This window comes from Moschus berezovskii, chromosome 4 (genome assembly GCF_049115385.1).
Source record: "Moschus berezovskii isolate FMDL1 chromosome 4, NW_MosBer_1.0, whole genome shotgun sequence".
Lineage (NCBI taxonomy): Eukaryota > Metazoa > Chordata > Mammalia > Artiodactyla > Moschidae > Moschus > Moschus berezovskii.
The window spans coordinates 119,020,566-119,034,402 of record NC_142463.1 but is presented as its reverse complement, the minus strand read 5'-3'; the positions used below and the strand labels follow the sequence as shown (position 1 = coordinate 119,034,402).

The following is a 13,837-nucleotide window of genomic DNA, read 5'->3' as shown; positions in this document are numbered from 1 at the left end:
GGCTCAATATGCTTAGAGCGGTTGGCGCTGGAGTTGCGAGAGAGAACGCTGCGCTCTAGGCGGAACTATTTTTCGCGGACTTGACGTCCAGTCGGAATTAGATTCTGCAGGAAGTGGCGGCGCTGCGGTTTGGGGAAGTAGTCCGGCATTGCCGCGGAATTCCGGAGGTCCATGGACGTGTTTGGCTTCAGAAGTGAAGAGCGAAAGTGAATAGAGGGTTTCTGGAGACTTAAGCTAAGCTCAGGGTGACAGGGAATGGCGGACGTGGGGCTGTCAGTGGGGCAAGGTAAGTCATAGAGTCTCAGACTGATAATGATGCTGATGCTTTTTGAGCAGAGCCCCCGGGTTCTGTGTTGGATGCTTACAGGTACTATCTCTTTTCAGTTCAGTTCATTCGCATAGTCGTGTCCGACTCTTTGCGACCCCATGGATTGCAGCATGGCAGGCTTCCCTGTCCGTCACCAACTCCCCGAGCTTGCTGAAACTCATGTCCACCCAGTCGGTGATGCCATCCAATCATCCCATCCTCTGTCGTCCTCTTCTGCCTTCAGTCTTTCCCAGAATCAGGGTCTTTTCCAACGAGTCAGTTCTTCGCCTCAGGTGGCCAAAGTATTGGAGTTTCAGCTTCAGTATCAGTCCTTCTAATGGATTTTTAGGACTGATTTCCTTTAGGATGGACTGGTTGGATCTCCTTGCAGGCCAAGGGACTCTCAAGACTTCTGCAACACCACAGTTTAAAAGCATCAACTCTTCGGCGCTCACCTTTCTTTATAGTCCAACTCTCACATCCATATACGACTACTGGAAAAACCTTAGCTTTGATTAGACAGACCTTTATCAGAAAAGTAATGTCTCTGCTTTTTAATGTGCTGTCTAGGTTGGAGGCCCTTCCCCCCAAAAAAATAAAGACTCTCACTGTTTCCATTGTTTCCCCATCTTTTTGCCGTGAACTGATGGGCCCGGATGCCGTGATCTTAGTTTTTTGAATGTTGAGTTTTAAGCCAGCTTTTCACTCTCCGCTTTCACTTTCATCAGTTCAGTCGCTCAGTCGTGTCTGACTCTCTGCGACCCCATGAATCACAGCATGCCAGGCCTCCCTGTCCATCACCAACTCCCGCAGTTCACTCAAACTCATGTCCACAGAGTCGGTGATGCCATCCAGCCATCTCATTCTCTGTCGTCCCCTTCACTTTCATCAAGAGGCTCTTTAGTTCTTCTTCGCTTTCTGCCATAAGGGTGGTGTCATCTGCATATCTGAGGTTATTGATATTTCTCCTGGCAGTCTTGATTACAGCTTTTGCTTCGTCCAGCTCGGCATTTCGCATGATGTACTCTGCATATAAGTTAAATAAGCAGGGTGACAATATACAGCCTTGACGCACTCCTTTCCCAGTTTGGAACCAATCTGTTTCTTCTTCCGTTCTAACAGTTTCTTCCTGACTTGCATACAGATTTCTCAGGAGGCAGATAAGGTAGTCTGGTATTCCTGTCTCTTAAAGAATTTTCCACAGTTTGTTGTGATCCACAATATCTCTTTTAGGATTCATTAGAAAGGGAAAAGGGGCTAATAGATACCATCATCAACTTAGGGATTAATTCAGGGAAATTATGCCGCTGAAAGCTATCTGGAGAAGTTCATGTGTGTGTGTGTGCTAAGTCACTTCAGTTGTGTCCAACTCTTTGTGACCCAACGGACTATAGCCCACCAGGATCCTCTGTCCATGGGATTTTCCAGGCAAGAATACTGGAGTGGATTGCTATTTCCTACTCCCATGTAGGGTAGAATCCTGATCTTTTCTTCTGCCTCCCTTCTTTCATGCTGCCACAAGAGCCAGGCATTGCCGGTGCCTTCCAACACTGAACTGTTCCCTGAACACATGTCCCAGAGTGAGTTGTATTCTTTAGTTGATGCCTGAATGAGGGGCAGGCACCTCATACCCAGTCACAAATCAAGGCCTTGCAGCAGAAGATGGGCCAATAGGATGGCCTAGTTGTCAGGGAGAGTGGGGGACAACCATTTAGTTTTACTATTTATTGGGACACTGGAAGATGCATCTGACTGCAGGGTACAGTATTAATTAGTGAGGGTGATGGGAAGGTCGGGAAGTCTGGACTGAATCAAGTGAAAAATAATGCTGGAAAGATTGTATTGATAATAGACACAAATTCTGGTATTTTGTTGTATTGGGGAGTGGAGGCTCTACCTATTAAAACAGAAATTTATGCTGACTTGAAGTAAAAGTACGTTTCATATCCAGTAGTTTAGGGCTTTCTTTTCCCCTTTCTGTGTCTATTTACTAATGTAATTCTCAAAAGTCAGTATCTAATAAAACTCAAAAGTTAGTTCAGTTCAGTTCAGTCGCTCAGTCGTGTCCGACTCTCCGCGACCCCATGAATCACAGCACGCCAGGCCTCCCTATCCATCACCAACTCCCGGAGTTCACTCAAACTCATGTCCACAGAGTCGGTGATGCCATCCAGCCATCTCATTCTCCGTCGTCCCCTTCTCCTCCCGCCCCCAACCTTTCCCAGCATCAGAGTCTTTTCCAGTGAGTCAACTCGTCGCATGAGGTGGCCAAAGTATTGCAGTTTCAGCTTTAGCATCAGTCCCTCCAATGAACATCCAGGATTGATCTCCTCTAGAATGGACTGGTTGGATCTCCTTGCAGTATAAGGGACTCTCAAGAGTCTTCTCCAACACCACAGTTCAAAAGCATCGATTCTTCGGCGGTCAGCCTTCTTCACAGTCCAACTCTCACATCCATACATGACCACGGGAAAAACCATAGCCTTGACTAGACGGACCTTGGTTGGCAAAGTAATGTCTCTGCTTTTTAATATACTATCAAGGTTGGTCATAACTTTCCTTCCAAGGAGCAAGCGTCTTTTAATTTCATGGCTGCAATCAGCATCCGCAGTGATTTTGGAGCCCAAAAAAACAAAGTCGGACACTGTTTCCACTGTTTTTCCATCTATTTCCCATGAAGTGATGGGACCAGATGCCATGATCTTTGTTTTCTGAATGTTGAGCTTCAAGCCAACCTTTTCACTCTCCTCTTTCACTTTCATCAAGAGGCTTTTGAGTTCCTCTTCACTTTCTGCCATAAGGGTAGTGTCATCTGCATATCTGAGGTTATTGATATTTCTCCCGGCAATCTTGATTCCAGCTTGTGCTTCTTCCAGCCCAGCGTTCCTCATGATGTACTCTGCATATAAGTTAAATAAGCAAGGTGACAATATACAACCTTGACGTACACCTTTTCCTATTTGGAACCAGTCTGTTGTTCCATGTCCAGTTCTAACAGTTGCTTCCTGACCTGCATACAGGTTTCTCAAGAGGCAGGTCAGGTGGTCTGGGATTCCCATCTCTTTCAGAATGTTCCACAGTTTATTGTGATCGATAGATTTTTTAAAAACATTGAGAGTCTGAAAAAAAGAGACCTTTCTCACTTACAAATCAAGCTGATTACTTGTGAATGCACATAAGTCCACTCGGCCATATCTTCTTAGAAACAGAGCAAAGGAATATAGATAGCATAATGGCTGAGAGGTCAGCTCGTTAGTCAGAAGAAGCTGGCTTTAAATCCCTCATCACACTGCTTACCATCTATGTGGACTCAGGCAGCTTGCTTAACCTAACTAAACTGGTTTCTGCATCTTTAAAACAGTGATAATATCTGATTTATAGGGTGTCATGAAGATTAGATAGATTTATTCATGTAAAGTATTTGGCAGAATAAGTATTAGTATTACCAGTTATTTTGACTATTATTATTTATACACTGTCCTAGTAAAATATCCTGCAAATGTTAAGTGTTCAACCAGTGTTAAGAGTCCAGACAAGGAAAGGTGACCTGTTTGTAAACCAAGAATAGAATGAACCATATGGAGAGAGAAAAATGAGGTGAAAGAAGAGCAGAATGATGGTATTTATAGGATAGTAATTGTGTATTTTGGACTGTGAAGAAAGCTGATTGCCGAAGAATTGATGCTTTTGAACTGTGGTGCTGGAGAAGACTCTTGAGAGTCCCTTGGACTGCAAGGAGATCCAACCAGTCCATTCTAAAGGAGATCGATCCTGGGTGTTCATTGGAAGGACTGATGCTAAAGCTGAAACTGCAATACTTTGGCCACCTCATGCGACGAGTTGACTCACTGGAAAAGACTCTGATGCTGGGAAGGATTGGGGGCAGGAGGAGAAGGGGATGACAGAGGATGAGATGGCTGGATGGCATCACCGACTCTATGGACATGAGTTTGAGTGAACTCCAGGAGTTGGTGATGGACAGGGAGGCCTGGCGTGCTGTGATTCATGGGGTCGCGGAGAGTTTCGGACACGACTGAGCGACTGAACTGAACTGAACTGAATTGTGTATTTGGAGGGTAATTTTACTGCAGATATGGCAAATTGATAGTTTATTAGAATCAAAGTTTAGAAAAAATTCATAGGTGTTTATTCAGGTTGTCTTGATAATAAGGGTATATCTGACTTTTCAAAATTTTGTTGTCTGTTACTGGTCATCGTGGAGTAGAAGGCAGAACACCAGAAATACAAAAATCCCAACCTAGACTGTCTAGAGTTTTGTTGTCATTCATAAAGACATTAACTACAGCAGAAAATTATATTCCATTACTCTTTATGGCTGTAACATCTTTTTCCCCTGCACCTATATACCCTCACTTGGTCCATATCTGCTCTTATATTTCATTTTTTTTCTCAGCCCTCCTGCCATTACCTCCCTTCCCAGCCTAGACCGCGTGATTTATCAATATCCAGATGCCCTGTGTTTCCTTTCCTCAGACCCCAGTGCCTGTCAAAACCTTAATCCTGAATCTGTCCCATAAGTCTCCAGGTGAGCACCTTGGAGGAAATAACACAAAGTGACATACAGCAGATTGTTGGTCTGCAGCTTCAGCTTACCCCAATTCTTGACACTCCTTTATCATTTGTCAGTTCACTGTCATAACTTTCAGTGATAACTGCCTCCTCCTTCCTCAACTTCAACTTCTTTTTTTATTAGAAGGTGACTAGAGTTGTCTAAAAGGTATTTTTCAAACACTTAACACACATTCACATGTGCCTGCAATTTTTATGCCAGTTCCTTTTTTATTTTGTGTTCTTTTTCTGTTATAGATTGCAGTTTAGATCCCAGATGACACCTGTAAGACTGAGAAGACCTTTAACTGACAGGATGGAATGCTCAGTGAGACCATCACAGCCTGCAACTAGGACTTTAACTCAGGTGGTGTTCCTGTGGTAGCTAGTGCTTTTGGTCAAAATTTTTTAAATCTCTTTTTAAGTGACAAGATTTCCAAATTGTTGACTTAGCAGCAGCAGCAGCAGTAAGGATGAAAAATCGATTCACTTGGTCTAGTGTGGTAGGAATAGGTGGAATACTAAGCCTGGGTCTTATGCCTTCCTTGCCATCAAAGACCCACTCATTTGAGGATGGAGATTTCCTAGGGGCCGCAAACATTTCTGGCAACCTTGTACCTAGTTAATTGAGAAAATTGAAGCCCTCATGTAACGTATTAACTTCCTGTCTACCCCACATTTATCTGCCTCTCTCTTCTTGATAGCATCCACTCCACCTGTGCTATTGATCAGCACCGCTTTCCAGACCCTCCGTTAACTTTGACACCTTTAATCAGGCCCTTTTTGAAACCTAAATCCCTTTGCTTCTCTCCTGTTTGTTCTGCCTATCTCATGCTTCTTAGGGGCTCTTTCTCTGCCTGTCCTTTAAATAGTATAAGTTTAAACCTTGATTTTTTTTTTTCCCTTTTTTGTTTGCATGAATATTCCCCTTCAGAGTACCATCCATGCTCATTGTTTTAAGCTATTGCTTAAGGATCCTAAAACTACTGCTATATCTGACTTCTTCCTTGAGACTCAGACTTTTATTTGCCTACTAGATAGATCCATTTGGGAGGGCTCATGAGCCATTCAGATTCTAATTTATCCCTTCCTTTTGTTTCAACTACCAATCTATCCCACTGTTGCCTCCAGCCTTACAACCCTCACCTACATCCCGCAATTTGTCTTTTCAGTGGCAGCCAGAATGATCAGTCTTAAATGTAAATCTGACCATTTTACTGGTCTGTTTAAATGTCTACAACCCTACCCTGCCCCCTGCCACCACCACCGTCACCTACAAGATAAAGTCTACTTCCATAGCCTGTATCCTGGGACCTACATAATCTCACGACTGTTTATGTTTCCACTATCATCTTCCATCACACCCACTTCCCATTCATGAAGCTGTTACACTTAGAGAACTTTTCATATTCTTATTGACACTGTCTGGACTGTCTTGATTTTCTTTGCCTAATTCCTACTTCCTTTACTTATTTTTCAGATGTCTTCTAAAAAGCCTTTCCCTAATCCACAGACTGAGCTAGTTGACTTTCCTTCTGACTTTCTGAGTGTTGACTGATTTATCCAGAAAATACTTAGCCTCTTATTTTTTGCCAGACACTGAGCTAGATATGGAAATATAATAATGAACAAGTAAATGTAAAAATCAATCTAATAATTGAGTGACATAGCTTATATTCTCATAGGGAAGGGAAACACAAACTAAAAAAAAAACTGTAATTCCGTCTGAATGGTTCCATGCTTGTGAATAGATAGGAATTAGCCAAATTAAAGGCCGGAGGGCAAGAGAGAGATAACTGTAAAGGCCCAGACATGGAAGGAGAGCATAGTCCAGGAACAGAGAGTCTAGATGCAGGCTGGGGAAGTAAACAGGCCGAGATCACGAAGAGTATTGCTGATCCTATTGAGGCATTTGACCTTCTTCCTAAAGATAATAGTAAGTTTGAAGGGTTTCAGCGTGGTTAGGTTTGTATTTTAGGTGATGACTCTGGCTACTGTGAGAAAATGGAATTGAGCGGCACGACTAATGGAAGGAAAAGCAGTTAGGCCTCCATTGTAGTCATCCAAGGAAAAGAAGATGGCAGCCTGCACTAGGGCACTGCCAGGGTGGATGGAAGCATAAATCCCAGAGGAGTTCAGGAAGCAGAACTGGCAAGGCTTGACAACTGGATTGGAAGGGCAGAGGTTAGAGAAATAAAGGGTAGAGTTCCGTAAACAAGTTTTAGTGAAGACTCTATTTGCTATCCTATGTTCACAGCCTGGACGTCCTTAGACATGTAGATGCTTGATAAATATCTGCTGAGTGAGAGTTTTCTGGCTTGAGCCTAGATAAATGGAATGTCATTTTCTGATTTAGAAAATGCAGTGGTGAACTCATTGGGGGAGGTGACTGGTGATTGAGTTTTGGATGTATCTAGCTCAAGATGCCTGTGGGAGATACATGTGAAAATGACAGATACGATGCAATTGGGAGAAATCTCAGACAATACTTTAAAAAAATAAAGGTTTATGGAAATGTTCTGCTTTGTGTCTGTCTCCATTACTACACAGGACTGAATTATTTTTAACTTATTTTTCAATTGGAGGAAGATTGCTTTACAATGTTGTGTTGGTTTTTTCTGTACAACTTGAATCAGCATAATATATATACTTATCACCTCCTTGGGCCTCCCTCCACCCCACTCCACCACCACTGCCATCCTGCCCCTTCAGGTTGTCACGAAGCACCTGGCTGGGCTACAAGGGCTGATTCTAGATGACTTGGTTCCCTAGCACCTTACACCGTGTCTGGCACAAACAGGGCACCCAGTCGTTGTTGAACTGAACTCCTTTTTAAACATGGTACATCTAACAGGAGAAATTAATAGTAGCGGTCTCACTCCTTGGAAGGAAAGTTATGACCAACCTTGATAATATATTAAAAAGCAGAGACATTACTTTACCAACAAAGGTCCGTCTAGTCAAGGCTATGGTTTTTCCCGTGGTCATGTATGGATGTGAGAGTTGGACTGTGAAGAAGGCTGATCACCGAAAAATTGATGCTTTTGAACTGAGGTGTTGGAGAAGACTCTTGAGAGTCCCTTGTACCGCAAGGAGATCCAATCAGTCCATTCTAAGGGAGATCGATCCTGGGTGTTCATTGGAGGGACTGATGCTGAAGCTGAAACTGCAATACTTTGGCCACCTCATGTGACGAGTTGACTCACTGGAAAAGACTCTGATGCTGGGAAAGGTTGGGGGCGGGAGGAGAAGGGGACGACGGAGAATGAGATGGCTGGATGGCATCACCGACTCTGTGGACATGAGTTTGAGTGAGCTCCGGGAGTTGGTGATGGACAGGGAGGCCTGGCGTGCTGTGATTCATGGGGTCGCAAAGAGTCGGACACGACTGAGCGACTGAACTGAACTGAGGAGGGAGACTGGGGCTCAAAAGATTTTATCATATATATTTTGGTTCTTCATGCCTTTTCCCTCATTTGCTTATATTTCCTATGAAAACTAAAAATGATGAGAAAGAAGTGCTCAATCTGTATGAACATTAAGCTGAAGACAGAACTCTACCTATGCTGTGATACAGAGTGGAATATCAATGCTATATGAAGTCAGACTGTTCACAGCGTTGTTTGACGACATCACATTATCAGCTTGTTCACAACTTTGATGATCCTACCATTGTTGCTGTTATTCAGTTCACTTGCATAAATAATATTTATTTATGTCTAAAAACAGTGAAATTATCAGCACATACTTTATATCAAGGGCATCAGAAAACCTTTGAAACTATGTATTGTGAGGTATAGTTAAAACTTACTAAGCCAAAGGAGTATAGTACATATCTGCCTAACAATTCATATTGCCTAGAAAATCTCATGGACAGAGGAGCCTGGTGGGCTGCAGTCCATGGGGTCACTACTAGTCGGACACGACTGAGCAACTTCACTTTCACTTTCATACATTGGAGAAGGAAATGGCAACCCACTCCAGTGTTCTTGCCTGGAGAATCCCAGGGACAGCGGAGCCTGGTCAGCTGCCGTCTATGGGGTCACACAGAGTCGGACACGAATGAAGCAACTTAGCAGCAGCAGCAGCAGCAACAACAATTCATATGAGAGAAAACAGTGTGCCTCTTTGACCTGTCAGCTAACATTTATTGTTTGCTAACATTACAAGTAGCATCCAACATGCGAAAGCCTTTCTTTACAATTGTTGGAATATTCCTTTTCCATCTTAACTGTAGTTAATTATGAATGAATATGTAATAATGTTTTTATATATTGTGAATTGGCCTCTTAGTGTATAATTTTATTTAAAAGGTTGGGTTTCTAGGTGTACTACAGATGCACTAATATTTAGAGGTGAATTCTAGTAGCATTTTTGTTTCCACAGCATATTCACTGGGTGGCGCTGTTGTGCTAGTGTTGACCTTACGCAGTTTAGAAGTTTTCATTTTCTTTTACATAAGTAAATAGAGTGATGAACATTGAACACAGTGTTCTAGGTGGGAAAGTTAGATTCTGAATTTGTTGGCTTTAAGAAACGTATTTAGAGTTCAGACTTAAGACAAACAGCATTGAATTCAAAGTAGGTGTCTGTTTTTGTGTTGCCTTTTAGTCATTCCAAATCTGCTAATCTACTTCATTCCTCTCCTGTGTCCATCTCTATTAGTAGATTTGGGAACTGGGCTATACATTCGAGTTACTTTAAACAGTATCTTTGTTTTGGATTCAAATGAAATTTTTAGTCTGAAAACCATAAAATATATGTCCTTTGTTAGTCTGTGATGAACTCTAAACCAGATGTAAGGAAGCAAAAATTTGGTATATTCTACTTTAACCTCCTATTATCCTATCCTCAACTTTCACATCAACCTGTATTATTGTAACATAGCATAGAGAACCTTGGGCTTCCCAGGTGGCGTTGGTGGTAAAGAACTGGCCTGCCAATGCAGGAGAGAAGAGTTGCTGGTTTGATCCTGGGTCGGGAAGATCCCCTGGAGGAGGGCATGGCAACCCACTCCATTATTCTTGCCTGGAGAAATCCCATGGACAGAGGAGGCTGGTGAGCTGTGGTCCATAGGGTCTCAAAGAGTCAGACACAACTGAAACAACTTAGTAACAGCAACAGAGGGCCTAAGAAATCAGTAGCCCATACAGATTGAATATTGATAAAAATATGTGTCTAATGTGATTTTTATACTCTGGGTATTTCTGATTTTGGTATTGTAATATCCTATAGTGCTACCAGTTATTTCAAGGAAGTTTAAGAGGTTCTTGGGGGGAGGAGAGGTGGGAAGTGTGAACACTTAGGTTAAAATTAATCATTCATAACAAATTTTGGAAAAGGAAGTTAAAAAATAGAACCAGTAATGACAGTATCAGAAAACTCTGGAGATAACTAGCTTTTTTGTCAGAGTTTTAATGTTACATTGTCACTCCAGTAGATTCTTTTATGCTAGTGACTTCTGTTATCTAGAGTAAATCTTCTAGTACGGACTTTATTTAATGAACTCTTAGAAGGAAATCACTTCTAAGTTCTCAACATCTTCTTTCCACAGCCCCTAATCTTACTTCTCTCAAAAAGAAGGCTGTATCTGTGTGTTTTATCAAAACATTTCTATATAAGTACTAGGTAAGAGTATCTAATTTTGTCATTCAGTTCAGTTCAGTTGCTCAGTCATGTCTGACTCTTTGCGACCCCATGAATCACAGCACGCCAGGCCTCCTTGTCCATCACCAACTCCCAAACTCATATCTCAACTCAACTCCCATCACCCAAACTCATATCCATCGAGTCGGTGATGCCATCCAGCCATCTCATTCTCTGTCGTCCCCTTCTCCTCTTGCCCCCAATCCTTCCCAGCATCAGAGTCTTTTCCAGTGAGTCAGCTCTTCGCATGAGGTGGCCAAAGTATTGGAGTTTCAGCTTTAGCATCAGTCCTTCCAATGAACACCCAGGATTGAACTCCTTTAGAATGGACTGGTTGGATCTCCTTGCAGTCCAAGGGACTCTCAAGAGTCTTCTCCAGCACCACAGTTCAAAAGCATCAATTCTTCGACGATCAGCTTTCTTCACAGTCCAACTCTCACATCCACACATGACCACTGGAAAAACCATAGCCGTGACTAGACGGACCTTTGTTGGCGAAGTAATGGCTCTGCTTTTTGATATACTATCTAGGTTGGTCATAACTTTCCTTCCAAGAAGTAAGCATCTTTTAATTTCATGGCTGCAATCAGCATCCGCAGTGATTTTGGAGCCCAAAAAAATAAAGTCTGACACTGTTTCCACTGTTTCCCCATCTATTTCCCATGAAGTGATGGGACCAGATGCCATGATCTTTGTTTTCTGAATGTTGAGCTTCAAGCCAACCTTTTCACTCTCCTCTTTCACTTTCATCAAGAGGCTTTTGAGTTCCTCTCACTTTCTGCCGTAATGGTGGTGTCATCTGCATATCTGAGGTTATTGATATTTCTCCTGGCAATCTTGATTCCAGCTTGTGCTTCTTCCAGCCCAGCGTTCCTCATGATGTACTCTGCATATAAGTTAAATAAGCAGGGTGACAATATACAACCTTGACGCACTCCTTTTCCTATTTAGAACCAGTCTGTTGTTCCCTGTACAGTACTTCCTGACCTGCATACAGGTTCCTCAAGAGGCAGGTCAGGTGGTCTGGGATTCCCATCTCTTTCAGAATGTTCCACAGTTTATTGTGATCCACACAGTCAAAGGCTTTGGCATAGTCAATGAAGCAGAAATAGATGTTTTTCTGGAACTCTCTTGTATTTGAAAAACTTACCCTTCAGTTTTCACTGACTGTTAAGCAGGCAACTGATATTGTCCCTAGGATAACACATTAAGGCAAGTTCCATTTATATACCTTTTGCATACAGCATTTAAATAATGCTAGTTCACGTTCATAGAAGGTATTCTAGGTGCTAGGTCCATGTATTTTCTCAGTAATTCTCAGAACTGCATGAAGTACTTTCCATTCCCATTTTCAGATGTAAAACCAAAAACTTCAGGCACTTAAGAAAACTTAAACAATTTGTTTATAGTCATACATCTAGAAAAAGAGCCAAGCTTTGAACCCATGCTGTCTAACAGTAGAAGCTGTCTGTAGCTACCCTACTGTACTGCCTAGTCTCAAACCCTTATAACTGGTAGGGGCAGTGTTACTGTCTGTAACAGTCCCCTTCTTGTGTTCCTCAGGTTGTGTGCCGTCCTCCCAGGAAGGACTGTATGCCCAGACACCTCCCACCCTTTACCACCTCCCTACAGTACTTACAGAAACCAGCGTTGTTTCTGACCTGTCTGCTTGGCATTGGTGCCGAAGCCCACAAGTTAACGGGGAGCTCGGTCTCATAAGACTGCTGCTGCTCCAGTGGCCAGTCGCAAGTCCCACATTGTCGTCTGACTTCTGACTGATGGACTATAAATCGGGGTTACCACAATTCCCTCCTCAGGTTTCAGTAATTTTCTGGAATAACTCAGAACTCAGGGAAACAAGTCTACTGGTTTGTTACATAATAAACGATATAAAGGAGTAGCCAGGTGTGAGATACATACGGCAAGGTCTGGAAGGGCTCCAAGCACAAGAGCTTCTATCTCCATTGAGTTGGGGTGCTCCCTGGCACGTGGATTTGTTCATCAACCCAGAAGCTTTCTGAACCCCATACTTTCATCCTGCAGACATGATTGACTACTGACTCAGTCTCCAGCCTCTCGCCTCTGGCCCCTCTCCAAAGAATGGGGATTGCAGCTGAAGTTTCCAAGCGTCTAATCATGGCTTGGTCTTTCTGGTGATCAGCCTTCATCCTGAAGTTATCCAGGAGCTCACCATAAATTGCCTCAGAGTAAAAGATGCTCGTATTACCCAAGGTGTTTAGGTGTTCTGTGTTAGGAACTAGGGTCAAAGACCAATTATTAGAACAAAAGATATTCCTAGCACCTGTTAGCAAATTACAAAAGTTTTAGCAGCGCTGGCCAGAAGCCAGGGCCTAAGGTCAAATTTTCTCTTATATCACAATAGCACAGTAAGAAACTACAATGTCCTTTTATCTGCTCATGTTTAGACTCTTATTTCAGTACTAGTGTGTTTCTCACATCATCCAGTCCACTTTTCTTATTCAACTTAATCTTCTACTGCATGTGTTTTATTTAAGTGTAGTTAATTAATAATGTGTTAATTCCTACTGTACAGCAAAATGACTCAGACTCAGTTATACATACATCTGTGTGTGTGTGTGTGTGTGTGTGTGTGTGTATTCACATATACACTTGCCTTTTCATATTCTTTTCCTTTATGGGTTATCCCAAGACGTTGCTCTCTGTGCTATACAGTAGGACCTTGTCCATCCATTCATATGTCAGTTTGCATCTGCTAACTCCAAACTTCCATTCCATCGCTCCCCCACTTCTCTGACCCAACCTCCCCCTTGGCAACCACAAGTCTGTCCTCTGTCTGTGAGTCTTTTCTGTCTTTCACTATCTTTTAAAGCATACCCTCTGCTCTCATCAGACTGGTCTCCTCACCATAATCCCAGCTCCCATCACTGTCAGCCCTCGGTAGCTTATTTCCACCCTGGTGTATTTTGTTCCTTTTCCATTTAGGGTTCTCTGTCCTCTATTTCCTGTCTAGCCAAATTGAATTCAGCTATCACTTCTTTCACCCATCCTTCACTTCCTGCTCCAGTCCACACAAATCTCTTTTATTTGTTCTCCTAGTATGTACCACATAGTAACATACCATGTTATAAGCTCTTGGATCATTCCATACAGGTAAATTTGATTATCTTAATTAAATTGAAAATATTCTTAAAGTCCTAAAATTACTCTCAAGTCCTAAAATTTCTTCTTTATACATCCTATAACAGTGAACTCCAGTTGGTCTGTAAATATAGTCTGACCCATGGACCTATTTAGATCCCTGATAAAGTTTTATCAATTTAAATGAGAAAACTA

At 42.4% G+C, this 13,837-nt stretch overlaps 1 long non-coding RNA gene across 4 annotated transcripts; it reads left to right on the top strand.

The window, feature by feature from the left end:
• The first annotated feature begins 124 nt into the window (after nucleotides 1-124).
• LOC148778243 (uncharacterized) lies at nucleotides 125-13,098 on the top strand. Of its 4 annotated transcripts, XR_016037340.1 has the most exons (3): nucleotides 125-286; nucleotides 5,135-5,243; nucleotides 12,086-13,098. It is a non-coding gene; the product is annotated as an uncharacterized LOC148778243 (long non-coding RNA). The 4 variants fall into 4 exon arrangements; XR_016037337.1 differs by lacking the exon at nucleotides 5,135-5,243; XR_016037339.1 differs by lacking the exon at nucleotides 12,086-13,098 and having other exon boundaries at nucleotides 5,135-7,710.
• Nucleotides 13,099-13,837: the final 739 nt, after the last annotated feature.